This window comes from Oryctolagus cuniculus, chromosome 10 (genome assembly GCF_964237555.1).
Source record: "Oryctolagus cuniculus chromosome 10, mOryCun1.1, whole genome shotgun sequence".
Taxonomy (NCBI): domain Eukaryota; kingdom Metazoa; phylum Chordata; class Mammalia; order Lagomorpha; family Leporidae; genus Oryctolagus; species Oryctolagus cuniculus.
Window position 1 is genome coordinate 93,309,463 of NC_091441.1, and position 10,474 is coordinate 93,319,936.

The 10,474-nt window shown below is 40.3% G+C and overlaps 1 pseudogene; it reads left to right on the forward strand.

Annotated features, from left to right (window-relative positions):
* The first annotated feature begins 9,340 nt into the window (after window positions 1–9,340).
* Window positions 9,341–10,162, forward strand: LOC100352586 (large ribosomal subunit protein uL30-like; annotated as a pseudogene).
* The last annotated feature ends 312 nt before the right edge of the window (window positions 10,163–10,474 follow it).

Consider the following 10,474-nt stretch of genomic DNA (forward strand, 5'->3'; position numbering starts at 1 on the left):
TGCTGCTTCTCAGGAAGCTGGAACAGAAGTAGAGGAGCTGGAACATTAAACAGGTACTCCAGTACGGCATGTGGACCTCCCAACTGGCTACTTCATGGCTCTGCCAAATGCCTGCCCCTGTTTATTAATCTTTTAAGTTTATACTTTTATGACTTTTAGTAATTTGTAATAGATTATTTTGGCTTTTTCTATGTGAGCAGTTTTATCACTTTCAGATAAAATTTTGGTTTTGTCCTGTCCAATATTAGCAACTTTTATTTATTTTTCATATAAAATTCTGCTGGCTAGGATCTTTGGTATACTGCTAATTAGGAGATGTGATGGTAGGTAGACTTCTGTCATTCTTGATTTGAACAGGAATGCTCAATATTTCACCATTGTGAAGGGAATTTGTGATAGGTGTTTTGTAATTATAATTATCCTTTTGGAGTTTGAGGAAGCTTACTTTCATGCTGAAGTTGATGAGAATTTTTGTTGGTATGTCAATTTTATCAAACTATCGAACTTATTGGGTTGATCATTCTTTTTTTTTTTTACTTCCTTAATCTATAAGTGATGTAAGGTACACAAATATTTCTAATGCTAAACCAATCTTAGATTTCTTAGATAAATCTACTTTTGTCATGATGTATAGTGTATAACATGGTTTATCAATATTTTGTTTACAATTCTTGTTTTGGTGGACATAAGGATGATTGATCTAGAATTTTCTTTACTTATATATTCCTTCTTTTGTTTTGATAGTAAAGTTATATTCAGTTTATAAAATTACTTGAGACATATTTTTCCTTTTTAAAAAGATCCTCTGAGTTTGTGAAAGTTTGGAATTACTTTTATTGAATATATATATATATATATACACACAAATACATCCATATATATCTTACCTGTAACCTTTAAAATGAAGTGTAAAAGCAGAGACATATGGGAATTGACATTTGCAAAACTGAATAATAAATCAGGATTAAAATGATTAGTGTTAACAACTCAGTCTTCCTACAGTACTCACATCATGTAGCTAACAACAGAAAAAAGAGAAAGCAATTATGGATTGTGAAAATCCTCTTTTAGTCAAATGCTTCCTCATGAGCATTTATGCGGATTGGAAAGACAAAAATGAAAAGCTTTGAACTTCCACTGAATGAAAGAGAATCCTCATTTACAGAAGACAAAGTGAAGCTGATTGCCACCTCTTCTCCAGCATGCCTTGAGCGTTTCTCATTTGCCATCAGATAGCACAGAATGATGGGCGCTGTCATTCCCCACAACCTTGTGTTGCCATAGACACTTGCCCCATTCTCAAATCCTCTTCCTTTCACACATTTCCTTTACAAAAGGAGTGCTGATTGAATTCAAATAAATTCATGCAAAATGCATACATAAAAGGGAAAATAAAATTAGAATATGACTGAGTTACTTGGCTTCCTAAACTCCCACCTCCAGATTCTTTTCTTAGCTAATGGAAAGAGCAGCTTGCTTAATGGCATATATACATTTCACTACTCCTTCTAAACTCATTCAATAACCCTTGATATAAAACCAAGCTGAAAAAACAAAGGCTTCATGAAAATTAATTGAGACATTTTCTGTTGCACATTTTTTTCTTACAGAGTTGCATCATTCTCCATTTGTTGATTGGCATTACCAAACATTTTGGCTTACATTAATGTTGAATTTTATAGATTAGAACCACTGCTGTTATATATTATTCTTGTTTCTTAGTGACATAGACAATGGATATCGTTTCCATTTTACAAATGAGAATCACCTCAGAATAGTCATGGATTTCTCAATGAGAATGAGATCTATGTTTTATAACATTCATCTGTTTAAATCTATAACATCATACCATGTATATAAAAGGATATTAAGGCCGGCGCCCGGCTCACTAGGCTAATCCTCCGCCTTGCGGCGCCGGCACACCGGGTTCTAGTCCCAGTCGGGGCGCCGGATTCTGTCCCGGTTGCCCCTCTTCCAGGCCAGCTCTCTGCTGTGGCCAGGGAGTGCAGTGGAGGATGGCCCGAGTCCTTGGGCCCTGCACCCCATGGGAGACCAGGATAAGTACCTGGCTCCTGCCATCGGATCAGCGCGGTGCGCCGGCCGCAGCGTGCCAGCCACGGCGGCCATTGGAGGGTGAACCAACAGCAAAAGGAAGACCTTTCTCTCTGTCTCTCTCTCTCACTGTCCACTCTGCCTGTCAAAAAAAAAAAAAAAAAAAAGGATATTAAAACTATTGAGAACTTGATTAGCATTGCCTCATTGATAACTAGGCCTTGCCTAAGAAAGGAAAAAATTAGGCCTGTGGAAAACACGTTTGTTCTATTTAAAATCTCTTTTTCCTCTGGGCCATAGAAAGAAAATGAAAAAATAACACAAAACTGCTTGTCTTTGTCAATGGTAAGGGAAGAATCTACTTTAATATTGCACTATTATTTGAAATGTTTGTAATACATTGGTTCAGTTTATTATTTTTTTAAATTTTTATTTATTTTATTTGAAAGGCAGAGAAAGAGAGAGAGAGAGAGGGAGAGAGGGAGAGAGGGAGAGAGGGAGAGGAAAAGAGGGAGAGAGGGAGAGAGGGAGAGAGGGAGACAAAGAGATCCTATCTGCTGGTTCACCCCTCAAATAGCTACAACAGCAAGGGCCGGCAAGCCAAGTTGAGAACTCAGTCCATGTCTTCCACGTGGGTGGCAGTCATTCACTCAGATCATCAACAGCTGCCTCTCAGACTGCTCATTAGCCAAAAGCTAGAATTGGAAATGGAGCCAAGACTCAAAACTAAGCACTCCAATATGCAAAGAAATGTCCTAATTGTTGCACCAAATATCCACTCCATTGGGTCAGTTTAGACTCTCCTTGTTATGAGCTGAACTGAGTTCCTCCCTCCAAAACCCATGTGTGAAGCTCTAACCCCCAAAACCTCAAAATGTGACTATGTTTGGAGTTAAGACCTTTAAAGAAGTGATGAAAGAATGGGTGTTGGCCTAGCAATTAAGATGCCACTTGGGATGCCTGCATTCCATACTGCATGCCTGCGTTTGAGTCCTGGCTCCACTCCTAATTTCAACTTTCTGCTAATGCACACCCTGGGAGGCAGGAAGTGATGGTTTCTGCTGCCTACGAAGGACATCTGTCACCCACATGGAAATTCCTGCCACCCAGGTGGGAGACCTGAACAGAGTTCCTGGCTCCTGGCTTCAGCTTGGCTCAGCCCCAGCTGTTACAGGCATTTGGGTAGTGAACCTGCACATGGGGGTTTTGCTGCCTACACTTGATCACAGTCAAAAGGCAGAGAAATGATGAGAAGATGAAGCCTTTAAGGAGAGTCTTAGTCCAATATGACCAATGTCCTTGTAAGGAGAACCGATCAGGACAGAAGAAGAGACACTGGGGTGAACCCAGAGAGGAAAGTCTGTGTGGGAACACAGGGAGAGGTGGTCACCTGCAAGGCAAAGACGAGTCCTCAGGAGAAACCGAATCTGCTGAGACTTTGATCTTGGACTTCTGGTATCCAGAACAGTGGGAAAACAAATTTCTGTTGTTTAAGTTACCCAGTCTGGGGCTGGCGCCGTGGCTCAATAGGCTAATCCTCCGCCTAGCGGTGCCGCCACACTGGGTTCTAGTCCCAGTCGGGGCGCCGGATTCTGTCCCGGTTGCCCCTCTTCCAGGCCAGCTCTCTGCTGTGGCCAGGGAGTGCAGTGGAGGATGGCCCAAGTGCTTGGGCCCTGCACCCCATGGGAGACCAGGAGAAGCACCTGGCTCCTGCCATCGGATCAGCGCGGTGCGCCGGCCGCGGCGGCCATTGGAGGGTGAACCAACGGCAAAGGAAGACCTTTCTCTCTGTCTCTCTCTCTCACTGTCCACTCTGCCTGTAAAAAAAAAAAAAAGTTACCCAGTCTGTGGCATTTTCTAACAGCCCTAGCTGTTGTAAGTATTACATTGCCTTAAAAACACTGGTTTTGAGGAGGAAGAGTGATCAGTCATCATTGAGAAGCATCCTTGGGCTTCTAAAGTTTCTCAAGTCATAAGTTGGGGCTTTCAAAAAGGAGTCTTCCCATAAACTACAAAACAGAGACTAGCATTGGACTATAAATACTCATAAGAATCACTTCATGAATAGCATCTTGTATTTTGGAAAAATGGTTCCAAATGAACTTGCTCATTACCAAACACTTGACTGAACTACATTACACAGAAGCATGGCAAGGATCCAACAGCATTTTCAAGTTAACAATGAATTATAAACAACTCCATATTCTTTTCCTGGGCCTTTCTCCAGAGGCATTATTTAATTTGGAATTCATATTTTGTATTCAAAAAATGTTTAATAAAGTGAGATTTTTTTAATTGAAGCAGCAAATTCACAGTAAAATGTATTTTAGGTGCTATATTTTTATTTTTAGTAATTTACTGAGGTGAAGTTCACATAACATAAAATTAAATAGTTTAAAGTGAACAGTTTGGTTGCATTATTTATATTCACAATGTTGTGCAACCACTACTTCTATCTAGGTATAAAATATTTCTAGTACTCCAAAGTAGAACTTCTTTTTTTTTATTTATTTTTTATTTGACAGGTAGAGTTACAGACAGTGAGAGGGAGAGACAGAGAGAAAGGTCTTCTTTCCATTGGTTCACTCTTCAAATGGCCGCTATGGCCGGCACTGCGACAATCCGAAGCCTGGATCCAGGTGTTTCTTCCTGGTCTCCCATGGGGTGCAGGGGCCCAAACAGTTGGGGCATCCTCCACTGCCCTCCCAGGGCACAGCAGAGAGCTGGACTGGAAGAGGTGCAGCTGGGACTATATGGGATGCTGGCGCTACAGGCGGAGGATTAACCAAGTGAGCCACAGCGCCGGCCCAGAAAGTAGAACTTCTAACTGCTAAGCAGTTTCTCTACATTCCTATCTTCCCGCAGCTCCTCGCAACAATCAATATGTGTTCTCTCTATGGATTTATCTGTCTGGACATGCATTTAAATGGAATCATACAATGTTTGCCCTTTGGCACCTGTTTTTTTCATTTAACACCTTGTTTTCAGTGATACCTGTTGCAGCAGGTATCAGTACCTCATTCTTTTTATGGCTGAATAATATCCTATTTTATGTGCATACTACATTTTGTTTACCTGGTCATTTGCTCATGGACATTGGGCTTTTTCATTTTTTTAGCTATTATTAATAGTGCCACTGTGAACATGTATGTATATATGCTTGTTTGATTCCCTATTTTCAGTTCTTTTGTTATATACTAAAGGTGACATTTCTGGGTTATGTTGTAATCTTATTTTTAACTTTATTTTAAATTTGAGAGGTGGAGAGAGACAGAGAGAGCATGCATTTTCTGGCCAATACTCCAAATGCTCACAACTGTTGTGGCTGAGCCAGGCTGAAGCCAGGAGCTGGGAACTCTATCAAGATCTCCCACATAGGTGACGAGGATCCAAGTACATGAGCCATCACTTGCTGCTGCCCAGGAAGCTGGAATTGGGAGCAGAGCCAGGACTTGAATTCAGGCACTCTGAAATGGAGATGTGGGTGTCTCAACCAGTGTCTTAACCGCTAGGCCAAACACTGTCCCTAAGTTTAACTTTTTAATGAACCACAAAACTGTTTTCCAGAGTGGGTACACCATTTTACATTCCACCAACGATGTTTAATGATTTCGGTTTATCCACATCTTTCACAATACCTGTTTCTTTCTGTTTTTATTAGTGTCTTAACTGCTCAGTGTGCAGGGATATCTCATTGTGGTTTTGATTTGTGTTTCCCTAAGGATCCTCAGGTTGAGCATCTTCTCATGTGCTCATCGATCATTTGTATGTTTTCTTTGGAAATATGCCTATTTAAGTCTTTAGTTCATTTTTAAAAGATTTGTTTTGTTTATTTGAAAGGCAGAGTTACAGAGAGAGAGAGGAAGGGAAATGAGGGAGACAGGGAGAGAAACAGAGAGAGAGAGAGAGATCTTCTATCTGCTGGAATGGCCAGGCCTTGGCCAGGCTTAAGCCAGGAGTCAGGAGTTTCATCTAGGCCTCTCTGGTGTGGATGGCAGGGGCCCAAGCACTTTGTACCATCTTTTGCTGCTTTCCCAGGCACATTAGCAGGGAATCGGAACGGAAGTGTAGCAGCCAGAACACAAATTAGCATCCATATTGGCTGGTGTCCTTGCAGGTGGTTTAACCTTAATAACACTGGCTCAGATTTTGCTCATTTTTAATTGGGTTATTTCTCTGCTTTTGATTTTTTTTTTTTTTTTTTTTTTTTTTTTACAGTGAGAGAGAGAGACAAAAAGGTCTTCCTTTTCTCTTGGTTCACCCTCCAAGTGGCCACTATGCTGCGCCGATCGGAAGCCAGGAGCCAGGTGCTTCTCCTGGTCTCCCATGTGGGGTACAGGACCCTAGGACCTGGGCCATCCTCCACAGCAGAGAGCTGGACTGGAAGAGGAGCGACCAGGACAGAATCCGGCACCCCAACCGGGACTAGAACCCAGGTGCCGGCACCACAGGTGGAGAATTAGCCTAGTGAGCCGCGGTGTAGCCATGTTTTTGAACTTGTAATCATTCTTCATATATTCTGCATGTGAAACCCTTATCAGATACATGATTTGTAACTATTTTCTCTTATCTTGCACATTGTCATTTCAGTTTCATTATGTTCTTTGATGCACAAAAAATTTAAATTTTGGAAAAAGTCCAAATTTATTTATTTATTATTTATTTTCTTACCTAGATTTTCAATGTCATATCTATCTAATTCACACAAAATTAATCAGTGTAAAGTGTGAGCAATCTGTTGGCATTAATTGCGTGCACAGTGTGGTTGGTAGTACAGTTACCACCCCTATCTAGTTATACATTCATTGTTAAATTAAAGGTCACAGCGGAGTAGGCATGTTGCCTGATGGTTAAGATGTCTGCGCAGCAGCTCACTAGGCTAATCCTCTGCCTGTGGTGCTGGCACACTGGGTTCTAGTCCCGGTTGGGGTGCCTGATTCTGTCCTGGTTGCTCCTCTTCCTGTCCAGCTCTCTGCTGTGGCCAGGGAGTGCATTGGAGGATGGCCCAGGTCCTAGGGAGACCAGGAGAAGCACCTGGCTCCTGGCTTCAGATTGGCACAGTGCGCCGGCCACAACGTGCTGGCCACAGCAGCCACTTGGGAGGTGAACCAACGGAAAAAGGAAGACCTTTCTCTCTGCTTTCTCTCTGTCTCTCTCTCTCTCTCACTGTCTAACTCTGCCTGTCAAGAAAAAAAAAAAAAAAAAAAAAGATGTCTGCATCCCATAGGGTAGTGCCTGGGTTTGAGGACTGCCTCCAGCTCCAGCTTCTTGCTAATGTGGACCCTGGAAGCTGTAGTGATGGCTCAAGTTATTGGGTTCCTGCCCACCCACATGAGAGATCCAGGCCCAGTCATTGCAGGCATATGGGGAGTGAACCAGCACATGGGAGTTCTTTCGCTTTCTATCTGTTTCTCTCTGTATTTCAAATAAATAAATACATTTTAAAAAGTCTTAGTGATTTCTATATTTTCTTCTATATGTTTCTTATATTTAAGTTGTTGCTTCATTTTGAATTAATTTTTATATATAAAAAAAGATAAAGATCCAACTTTTTCCTTTTGTATATGCAAAGGCATTATTTCCAGCACCATTTGTTGAAGAAATTGTTCTTTCCTCATCAGATGAACCCTTGTCAGAAATCATTTGGCCATAGATATATAGATTTATTTCTGCACTCCCATTTTTATTGATTGGTGTCTTTGTCTATCTTTATGTGAGTACCATACTTTTTTGATTACTGTGGCTTTGTATTAAGTTTTGAAGTTGGGAAGTGTGAGTACTCCTGCTTTGTTCTTCTTTATCAAGATTGTTCTTGCTTCTTGACCCCCTTGATTTATTTATTTCTGTTGAAAACAATCTGTAGATTGCCTTGGTAGCATTTTCATCTGCTAATCCATGTATGTGTTATGTGTTTAACTTTATTTAGGTCTTCTTTAATTTCCTTTAGTAATGCTTTATAGTTTCAGTGAGCAAGTCTCTTATCTCTGGTTAAAATTAGTATTAGGTATTTTATCCTTTTGGATAGTTTTGTAATATAAGTGTTTTCATAATTTTCTTTTCACGTTGTTCATTGCTTGTATATAGAAATTCAATGAAAAATTTTTTTGCATTGACTTTATATCCTGTGACTTTACTGAATTGATTTATTAGGTCTCTCAGCCTTTTTTGGTGGATTTTTGGGATTTTTTTTATGTATAACATCATGTAATCTATGAGTACAGACAGTTTAATTACTTTCTTTTTAAATTTTTTAAAAGATGTATTTATTTATTGTGCAGGCCAGCCGCACCAGTCAAACAGAACCTGAAGGGGAGCGTGGGAATGAAAAGAGGGACAAGGGCGCAGAGAATGGAGCCAAGACAACAAGGCTGATCAAGGCTCACTTATTCCAGTGTCTCAGAAAGATATTTGTGCATAACCAGCTGCAGTTCAATGCAACTCAGAAGTTAACAACACATGCAAACAACTTATCGGGCTTTCTACAACACAGCCACAACACAGTTAATTTTAGCAGAGTGTTCGTTTGATCATTCTCCTTCAACATGGGAGTACGGGACTTTTTCATCCCAGGAATTCCACAAGCCAAGACTGACCTTGACTTGTCTACGACTTGTTTATGGGCTGCCTACAATTTATTTGAACACCAGAGTTACAACAAGAAAGAGTGCAAGAAATAGAATGAGAGAGAGGGAGGGAGGGAGAGAGAGAGAGAGAGATCTTCCGTCTGCTGGTTCACTCCCAAAAAGGCCTCAATGGCCAGGATTGGGTCAAGCCAAATTCAGGAGCCAGGAGCTTCTTCCAGGTCCCCAACTTGGGCTCAGGGGCTCAAGCACTTGGGCCATCTTCCACTGTTTCCCCAGGCCACTAGTAGGGAGCTGGGTTGGAATAGGAGCAGTCGGGATACAAACCAGTGCCTACATAGGATGCTGGTTCTGCATGCAAAGGCTTAACCTGCCAAGCCTCAGCCCCAGATTTTTCTCCTTTTTAAAGTAAGCATTTACTGCTATAAATTTTCCTCTTAGTAATGCCTTGACTGCAACTCAAAAATTTTGGAACTTTGTGCTTTTGTTTCCATTTTTCTGAACTGTTTTCTAATTTTACTCTTTGATTTATTCTTTGATGAATGGTTATTTAAGAGTATGCTGTTTTATTTCTCTATATTAATGACTTTTTAGTTTTCCCTCTGTTGATTTTTAATTTTTTAAAGATTAAAAAATTTAGTAAAACTCTTTTTGTGGCCTAACATATGGTTTAGTCTGGAGAATCTTCCATATGCACTCAAGAATAATATGTAGGAGTCTTGGTGGGCGCTGAAGAGAACATTCCTGCTGTGCCAGAAACCTTTAAGAAAGTGGGGAGGAATTTCACAGAGCTGATCTTCAAGTACTTGAGAATGAAGTTTGCCCAAAATATGCTTTGAAAGGCAGAACTATCACAAGGAATATAGGCAGATGTACAAAACTGAAATGCAGATGATGAAAATGGTAAGAAAATCTGGCAACTTGTATTCACCTGCAGAACCCAAATTGGCATTTATCATCAGTGTCAGGGGTATCAATGGTGTGAGCCCTGAAGTCTGCAAAGTGTTACAGCTTCTTTGCCTCTGCCAGATCATCAATGGCACCTTTGTTAAACTCAAGAAGACTTTGATTAACATGCTGAGATTTGTGGAACCATTTATTTCATGGGGGTACCCAAGTATGAAGTCACTATATGAGCTAATTTTTGGGTCTGCTATAGCAAAATCAATAAGAAGGGACTTGCCATGACAGATAACACTCTCATTGCCTATTCTCTTAGTCAATGTAGTGTCATTTGCATAAAGGATCTGATTTGTGAGGTCTATACTGTTGGGAAACACTACAAGGAAGCAAATAACTTCCTGTGGCTCTTCAAATTATCTTCTCCACGAGGTGGGATGAAGAAAAAGACCACTCATTTTGTAGAGGGTATAGATGCTGGCAACAGGGAAGACCAGATCAAATAGCTTGTTAGATGGACGAACTAAAGTGTTTACTGTGTTATTTTTGTAATCTAGTCAGGTAATAAACAGTGACTACTCTCAAACTGAAAAAAAAAAAAAAAGAGTAATTAATCTGTCATTGTTTAGTAGAATAGTCTGAGTATGTCTGTTAGGTTTAGTTGATTTAGTGCCTGTGTCTAATAGCCCAATGTCTAGGTTTCTGTGAGGATAGTTGCTGTCTATTACCTTTTTTCTTTGAATGGACTCTTTCTCTGTATGCCTTGCGCCATTTTGTTTAAAACTGGATATTTGAATATTATATTATGGTAACTCTAGAAATCATATTCTCTCTCTTTCCTAGGATTTATAGCTCTTGATTTCTTTTCCTTAAAAATTTGTTTATTTATTTGAAAGGTAGAGTTAGAGAGAGACAGACACACACACATACACACACACAGA